Source organism: Chrysochloris asiatica, unplaced genomic scaffold (genome assembly GCF_000296735.1).
Source record: "Chrysochloris asiatica unplaced genomic scaffold, ChrAsi1.0 scaffold00005, whole genome shotgun sequence".
Lineage (NCBI taxonomy): Eukaryota > Metazoa > Chordata > Mammalia > Afrosoricida > Chrysochloridae > Chrysochloris > Chrysochloris asiatica.
In genome coordinates this window covers 38743360-38753054 of record NW_006408523.1, presented here as the reverse complement: position 1 = coordinate 38753054, position 9695 = coordinate 38743360, and positions in this window count along the sequence as shown.

Sequence of the window (9695 nt, the reverse complement as noted above, 5' to 3'; positions counted from 1 at the left end):
TATATATATAATCACTTTTGGAAAGCCATTCCTGACCTCCCTACTCTATATACTCTATAGCAAGTGTCCCTCTGAAGTTTTCTCGCATCTGCCTGTGTTTACTCATTGCTTTATTTTGCAGTGTGTTCCTCAGTAGGACAGTTTTCAATTCCCTGCTCCAAGCACATATGCACATATATACACTCACACATTGTGGTACAGTGAGTTACAGCTCTTTGACCATAGTCTTTAGAACCATGATATGGTGCTGTTGTATAAGCACTTGACTGCTAAATGCAAGGTGGGTGGTGCAAACCCACCAAGCACTCCCCAGAAACCCTATACAATGTCAAGTAAGTTGAAACCGACTTAACAACAACCAACTTACACTAAATGATTGACTTGTTGCTGTTAAGAACCGTGAAGTTGATTCCGACTTATAGTGAGCCTACACAGCTGTAAATCTTTACAGGAGCAGAAAGCCTCATCTTTCTCCCGCGGAACAGCTGGTAGTTTCAAACTGCCGACCTTGAGGTTAGCAGCCGGATTCGTAATCGCTATGCTGCCAGAGCTCCTTTGAGTGGTATCATGCAAATAGGCTGTATAGGACTCTAATGCAGGGATTGGTTAGCTCACTGGTCTTAAAAGGAGCCATCTCAGAAACGGTAGCAGATAATTCCAGCCCCATCAAGAAGCCACAATGGAGCGCAAGATTCCTGATCAGAAAAGCAGAGGCCATGTCAAGGAGAGACAGAGCAGCAGTCTTTCCAGCTAATGGACCAAGTAGAGCTGAGTGCCTTTAGGCTTGGTGAATTAGGTGACAGTTGTGCATTTTATCAACAGTGCTAAGGAAGATTTTCTCTGTTGATAAGAATGTTGTTTATTGGTCCAGTGGTGAGGATTTTTGTTTTCTTTACATTGAGATGCTATCCATATCGAAGGCTGTGCTCTTTGATCTTCATCAGTAAATATTTTAAGTCCACTTCACTTTCAGCAAGCAAGGTTGTATCATTTGCATATCACAGTCTTCCTCCAATTCTGATGCCACATTTTTCTGCATATAACCCAGCTTCTCAGATTATTTGCTCAGCATACAGATCGAATAAGTATGGTGAAAGATTACAATCCTGTTGCACACCTGTCTTAATTTTAAACCAGTGTTCCCATGTTCTGTTCAAACAACTGCCTCTTGGTCCATGTACAGATTCCTCATGAGCACAATGAAGTGTTCCAGAAGACTCATACTTCGCAATGTTGTCCATAATTTGTCATGATCCATACAATTGAAAGCCTTTGCGTAGTCAATAAAGCACAGGTTACCATCTTTCTGATAGTTCTCTGCTTTCAGTCAAGATCCATAGAACATCAAAATGGCATCCCTCAATCCACGGCCTCTTCTGAATCCAGCTTGAACCTCTGGAAGTTCTCTGTCAATGTATGCTTGCAGCCGTTTCTGTATTCCCTTTAGTAAAACTTTACTCACATAGGATATCAAAGATATTGTCTGATGATATTGTCTAATAAACAACAGTCTTATCTATGGAGAAAAGATTAATTAAAGTTGTCAAGGACTTCATTCTTCTTGGATCAACTATCAACACTCATGAAAGCATCAGTCAAGAAATCAAATGACGTATTGCATTAGGCAAATCTGCTGCACAAGACCTTTTTAAAGTGTTGAAGAGCAAAGATGTCAGCTTGAGGACTAAGGTGCACCTGACCCAAGCCATGGTATTTTCAATAACCTCATATGCATGCGAAAGCTGGACAGTGAATAAGGAAGAATGTAGAAGAATTGATGCATTTGAATTATGGTGTTGGAGGAGAATATTGAAAGTACCATGGGCTGCCAAAAGAACAAACAGATCTGTGTTGGAAGAATTATAGCCAGAGTGCTCCTTGTAGGCCAGGATGGTCAGACTTCTCTCTCATTCTTCGGACATGTTGTCAGGAGGGACCAGTCTCTGGAGAAGGATATCATGTTTGGTAAGGTGGAGGGTCAGAGAAAAAGAGGAAGACCCCCAGCGAGTTGTATTGGCCAAGTGTGGTAACAATTGTGAGGTTGGCCCAACATTGGGCAGTGTTTCATTCTGTTGTGCATAGGGTCGCTATGAGTCGGTACCGACTCGATGGCACCTAACAACAAGGGAGCTTATAACACTTGTCCAAGCTGGACAGAGGCCATGGTACCACATCGCTGAGAAGCCGAGGACAAGAGTATATGGCTGAAAAAAAGGCATTCCTGGCTATAGAACTGCTGTTTCCTCAGTTGGTTCTGGTCCTGAATTATATCCTGTTCATTTCCTTAATAAACCTTGCATGAACAATTTCTTTTAGAAAGATCAGCACAAGGCTGGTCCCTACGGGGTAGAGGATTAAAATATTGCAAATGTCCAACTTTCCAATGTTATGCTGTTGTTAGTTTTTTTCAAGTCAGTTCTGACTCATTTCGGCTCTGTAAATGTTTCCGAAGTTTTAAATATTCGCAGGAGCAGAAAGCCTCATCTTTCTCCCTTGGTGAAGCTGGTGGGCTCGAACTGTGGACAGTTTGGTTCTCAGTCCATTGTTTATCATATGGAGCCACCTTGCTCCATTCCAATATTATACACTCTGTAATCCTTGAAACACCACTTCTCCCATCCCTCATATTCTGGAGTTCTACAATACACTACAGTGTCTCATAGAACTCACAACTGTCAAAGGAAGTGTCTCATGCAATTGTGAAGGCTAGCAAGTACCAAATCCATAGCTCAGAAGTCAGTCTGGAGGACTCTCCTCACCCATGTAGTCTCAGAAGCTTAGGAACCCAAATCGGCTGGTCAGATAATGGGCTATTGATGCATGAGGCTATGGGAGCTGGTGAGTTAGGTCAGGTGCTAGACCACAAGTCCCACAAACTGGAGATGTGATGAGTGAGGTACAAGATCAGAGCAAGAGATCGAACTTTACCAAAGCACTCCTATATATTGGACTCAGACCATGCTCCCAAGGAAAACTAAGGGTGGTAACTTAAGTAACACCATCTAGTAAGGTGTTGTTAAATGTCATCAAGTTGGTTCTGACTCGTATCAAACCTATATAGGGTTTCCAAGGAGCAGTTCATGGGTTTGAATTGCTGACCTTACAGTTAGCAGTCCAGTGCTGATCCTACCTAAAACATCACACCAGGACTCCCTAATAAGCTGAGGGCATTATCCTTGTTGTTGTTAGGTGCCATCGAGTCAGTACCAAATCATAGTGACACTATGTACAACAAAACAAAATGCTGCTTGTTCCTGAACCAACCTCACAATCGTTGCTACACCTGAGACGATCGCTTCCACCACTGTTCCAATACATCTCATTGGTGGGTCTTCTTTTTCTCCGACCCTCCACTTTACCAAACATGATACTCTTCTCCAGTGACTGGTCCTTCCTGACAAGATGTCCGAAATATGAGAGACAAAGTCTGGCCATCCTGGCTTCCAAGGAGCACTCTGGCTGTACTTTTTCCAACACAGAACTGCTTATTCTTTTGGAAGTCCATGGTACTTTCAATATTCTCCCCCAACACCATAACTCAAATGTATAAATTCTTCTAGTCCTCCTTATTCACTTAATAAGACGTTTTTGAAAATACCACGGCTTGGGTCAGGCGCACCTTAGTCCTCAACCTGACATCTTTGCTCTTCAACACTTTAAAAAGGTTGTGCAGCAGATTTGCCTAATGCAATACGTCGTGAGATTTCTTAGGCTGCTGCTTCCATGAGCATTGATGGTTGATCTGGGCAAAATGAACTTTGACAACTTCAATCTTTTCTGTATTTATATGGGTATTGTTTATTGGTCCAGTGGTAAGAATTTTTGTTTTCTTTACATTGAGGTACAACCCATAGAGAAGGCTGTCGTCTTTGATCTTCATCAGCAAGTATTTTAAATCCTCTGTTTTCAGCAAGCAAGATTGTATCATCTGCGTATTATAGGCTTTTAATGAGTTTTCCTCCAATCCTAATGCCACATTTTTTCTTCATACCATCCAGCTTCTTGGACTATTTGCTCAGCAGATTGAATAAATTATAGTGAAATAATACAGCCCTTAATCCTGTTCCATTTCAATCCCATTTAATTCCACTTAATCCCATCTTAATCTGCCTAATTAACAACTGACTTCAAAATGAGTCCATAATCACAGGCCTGCAGACTAGAATTTCCATCACAGAATGGAACAATATAGCTAGATGGATTTAGCTTAATAAATAATTAGCTGCCCTGCAAAACCCATAATCTTGAGTATTGTCTTTGAGTTCTTTGTGGTTCTTGCAACAGATTATTAAACTCAGCAGAGAAGTAGAGTTCCCTGAGAGGAATAGTTGGTGTCAGAATACAGTAAGGATAAAGAAGTTTGGAGGTTGGAGGCATGTCTGACCTCTACCTAACAGGAATTGGCCTTGGACTGATAGAGAGTTTGATTCTCCTTCCCCCTTGTGAAATCAGAAGAAAATAGACATGGCCCCCACACCATTTTTGCACTCATAATTGTTAAATTTATTTTTGAATGAATCAAGTCACATCACTTCCATGAAGTCTTCCCTGACTACTGTAGCTGACTGTGATTTCTTCCTCCTTTAAATCCATGGTATAACACTTGAAGCACTCCGCAATTAGTCACCCTTCTATCCTAGCATACTTCTCTCTTCCTTATGCATTAACTTCTGTCCTTCATTAATTCAAGTTGCCATTTTCTTTGATGCTGCCTTCAAAGCTGATAATTAACTAATGTAATAATTTATACACAGAAAAAAAGGTTAAAATAACTCTCCATAGAACTCTATCCAGTAAAATGAACATTTCGAAATGTCCAGCATTATTCTACCTATGTTACATTTACCAACACAGCCATGCTTTTTCAAAGTTGTGTGACATTACTAGTGATGTTTCTTTTGTTGGAAATGACTTTCCTCCTGGCTCAAACCCAATTCCCTCACCAAGGCAAAGATAGTTGTCTCTTTGTTTCTGCCTATGGAATAGGAGTTAGGCATTTTCTATTAATTTTTTCATCTGTTTTACTAACTAAATCTTTACATTGACTCAAGTTTACTCCACTTAGCAGTGTCTGGAAACTCACAAATATTTACATAATGTTATATGTTTCATTTTAAAAAGGAATGAAGTAGAGAAAGGGGAAAGTATTTTGGATAGGGAAGTATTAATGAATGATATAGCTCCTAACAGACAAATCTCCTTATGGAGACATGAGGTGCATTCACATTTTAGCTACCATGATCAAAGACTACACTCTGTAGTGTGCTTACATCCACAGCTTCTTCTAGTTCTCTCTCCTAGCTAATGAATACAAGTTTACCACTCTCAATGGTATGTCTGCTGTAGACCTAAGTCACTACTCAAAGTCAACTTTAATTTTGTCCCATGAGATAAATAACAGACTGACTCTGAGGCCTATAGATTCTCTCTTTACTTTTACTTGTTTCTTTTTATTAAAAAAAATATATACCAGCATTGTTACTCTTATCTGAATGCCTCCTAATAGCAGTCATTTACTGTAGAAGAGTTGTGGGATGGCATTAAGAACATAATACAGAAAGAAAGCAAAAGGTTAGTAAGAAGACAAAGAAGAAGAAAAAGACCAAAATGGATGTCACAAGAGATTCTGAAAATTGCTCTCCAGCATAGAGATGCTAAAGTTAAAAGGGAGAAGATAAAAGAGATGAATGAAAAATTTCAAAGGGCAGCTTGAGAAGAGAAAGTCAAATATTATAATGTAATAGTGCAAAGATCTGGAGTTAGAAAATAAAAGGGAAGAACATGCTCGGCATTTCTCAGGCTGAAGGAAATTCAGAACAAATTCAAGCTTCAACTTGCAATACTGAAGGATTCTTAATGTGCCAGACTGCAAAACCATTTGAACTGCAAGGTTAGTGGTTCAAGCTCACCAACTGCTCCTCAGAAACCCTATACAGGGTCACTATGAGATGGAATGGACTCGATGGCATACAACAACAACATAAATTATCCTCATCTCATGCTGTGGATTTATAATATCCTGTATCCTCCAAGCATCCTGGCGTGGCACTTTAGGATAAGCACTGGACTTTTAACTGCAAGGTCAGTGGTTCAAAACCACCAGCTGCACCTCAAAAACCCTACTAGTGTCACTATGAGTTGGAACCAATTCAATGGCCCTTAACAACAACAGTAATGTCCTCCTTGGAAGTAACCCTAGTGGCCCCATAGGATAAGCACTGTACTGCTAACCGCAATGCCACCAGTTCAAACCCAGCAGCCACTCCATGAGAGAAAGATGAGGCTTCTGCTTCTGTAAAACTGTACAGCCTTGGAGACCCTATACAGTGACAGTATGAGTTGAAATTGACTTGATGACATTGGGTTTGCTTTGGTTTGTTTCTCCTTGAAGGAGTCCTGGTGGCACCATGGTTAAAGCAATTGAATGCTAACCCCACAGTAGGAGATCTGAACCCACCAGCTGCTCCATGTGAAAAAGATGTGGCAGTCTGCTTCTATGAAGATTTAAAACTTTGAAAATCCTATGGGGCACTTCTACTTTTGTCCTTTAGTGTTGCTATGAGTCGGAGTTTACTTGATGGCAATGAATTTGGTTGGGTTTGGTATTCCTTGGTTGCCTTAATTCATAAGTTACTTCCTTCTTTCCTATTTTAAGCTCTGCCACTCTACTGGCTCCTTCCAATGCATTTATTCAACAACTAGTGACTGGAGATCTGCTTCTTTTCAGGCATATGGCCACATGCTAAGAACACAGTGGTGAACAAGAAAAAAGACATAATCTCTGCTCTGTGGAGTTTCTAAGTGGTGGGGGTAAAACCCAAACCCAAACCCACTGACACTGAATCGACTCCTACTCAGAATGACTTTAAAGAGCAGAGTGGGACTGCCTCACAGAGATTCCCAGGATGTACAATCTTTATGTGGAATCTTGATGTGACACTGTAGGATAAGCACTGAACTGTTAGCCAAAAGGTCTCTGGTTCAAATCCACCAGCCACTCCTAAGAAACCCTCTATAGGATCACTATAAGTCAGGACCTACTGGATGGCATTTACCAACAAAAACAACAATAATCTTTATGTAAACACACTGCTGTATCTTTCTCCCACAAAGTGGCTGGTAAGTTCAAACCACAGACCTTTCTGTTGGCATCCAAGCACTTTACCACTGTACCAGCAGGGGAAGGTGGAGATTTATTATATTTATTATAATTTAATACAAAATCTTAACAGAAATTTTTATAATTGCTAATTATGATAGCTATGGGGGGAAAGAAGGGAAATAACTACCCCAGTAGTAATTTAGACTGGAAAGGTTCAAGCATGGCTTCTCTAAGGATTTGGTGTTTAAAAGTGAAGAATAATCAGGAGTTGGCCATGTGAAGCAACATAGAGACAAGAACTTTCCAGGCAGGCATAATATGTTGTGGGATATTCCCCGAGGCAAGGAAGAGGCAAAATCTTTCAGAGGTGGGAGAGAATCAAATGAAGCAGAAAAAACAGCCATAGGTGAGGTTACAGAGGTAAACAAAGGACATGGTAAGATTTTTTAAGAGTGGATTTTGTTTAAAATTTGATGTGAAACCTTTGAAGGGTTTTCAGTGTGTCAGGATGAATTGAAAGCATGAACACATATGCTTCTATAGGAGAATTGTTGTTAAGTGCCGTCAAGTTGATTCTGATTCATAGCAACCCTGTATAGGGTTTCCTAGGCTTTAAAGCTTTGATGGAGCAGAAAGCCTCATCTTTCTCCTGCAGAGCAACCAGAAGACTCAGAACATGGACTTTGTGATTTACAGTCCAGTGCTTATCGTATGAAGCCACCATGCTACATTTAGAAGAGTAGCTGATTACATTTGGGGGTTTTAAAAGCACCAGAGACAAATGGCACTTTAACATAATAATTCCAGAGTTTTTATTTTTCTAGGAGAGGTGCCAAAAGGAGAAACCCTGGTAGTACAGGGGTCTAAGCATTTGTCTACTAACTGCAAGGTCAGTGGCAGATGAAACTGACTGCTCCCGTACAGATTTACTGTCTCAGAAACCCTGTGCAGTAGTTCTACTCTGTCTGCTAGGCTGCTTTATGAGTCAGAATCCACTCAATGACAGTGACTTTGGTTTGGGGTTTAGGGTCGACAGCACGTTAATAAAGGAAATGTCGTTTTCTAATTTCTAATTGAGACTGTTGTTGTTAAGTGCCATCAAGTTGGGTCCAACTCATAGTGCCCTTGTATAGGGTTGTTTTGTTTTGTTTTTTTTTAAGGTTTTTATTGTGGATTGAGTGAAAATTTACGGGGCACATCATCAGTTTCACACTCAACCATTCATATGACTTGTTTCATTACATTGATTCTTGTATAGGGTTTTGAGGAGTGGCTGCTGAGTTTGAACCACTGGCCTTTCAGTTCAAACAGAACTTGAAGTCCACTGCTTATCCTAGACACTGATAACTTGCAAAGAAACACATTACCAGTTGTCGATGGTGGTGGTAGTGGTTGTGTGCTGTTGAGTTGGTTCTAAGTCATAGTGACCCTGTATTGAGTTTCTGAGACTGTAAATCATTACAGGAGCAGAAACTTCCTCTTTCTACCTAGAAGCTCCTGGTAGATTGTGGTTTGTAGCCCAATTGATAATCTGTTACACTACCAGGGCTCTTTGCAATTGCTGACAAATTTGCATTAAAGACTATGTTATCATTTCTGCCTACATTAGACAAGAGCACTTCTGGTATAGAAACATTTAAAGAACAAATGCCAAGTGGTGTTCCATTTGTACCCATAACTGGTACAAATGACTCCATTTTCAGTTCAAATTTGTTATGGATCTTTGTTCATAAATATGGATTACAATGGGTAATAATCATAACAAAAAGAATATATATCTGCAATATATATATTGTCTTAGTTGTCTTTGTTGTTGTTGTTAAGTGCCATCAAGTTAGTTCCGACTCATAGTGACCCTGAATAGGGTTTCCAAGGAGCAGCTGGTGAGCTTAAACTACCAACCTTGCAATTCAAACAGACCTTGCAGTCTTGCATTTATCCTACTAGCCACATTAGGACTCCTGCTATAGCAGAAATAACACAACCAGGCATTTATTTTCAACTCTGTTGATTTTCTTACTTCTTGGGAGGTTAGAAGTCCAAATCCATGACTACAACTCTATGAGAAGGCTGTCTCTCTCTTTTGACTCTAGGTGAAAGTCCTTGTCTCTTTCACTTCTATTCCTTGATTTCTTGTTGATCTTCATGTGGTGTGGTATCTATCTTCTCCCATCTCGGCTTGCTTCTCTATGCTAATCTACTCTTTTTATATCTAAAAGAGACGAACTCAAAATACACCCAACACTAATATTGCCTTGCTAATATAACAAGGAAGGAGCTCTCATAGCGTAGTGGTTGTGAATCAGGCTGCAGTTTGACCTTAAGGTCAGCAATTTGAAACTACTAGTTGTTCTGCGAGAAAGATGAGGCTTTCTGCTCCCATAAAGATTTACAGCCTCGCAAGCCCTGCACAGGGTCTCTATGAGTTGGAACCGACTCCACAGCACATAACCAACACCAACACCAATAAAACAAGGATTTCTGATGTGGTGCTGTAGGATCAGCACTGGACCGAGAACCACAAGGTCAGCAATTCAAACCCACTGGCTGCTCCTTGGAAACTTTATATAAGGTCACTATGAGTTGAAACCAA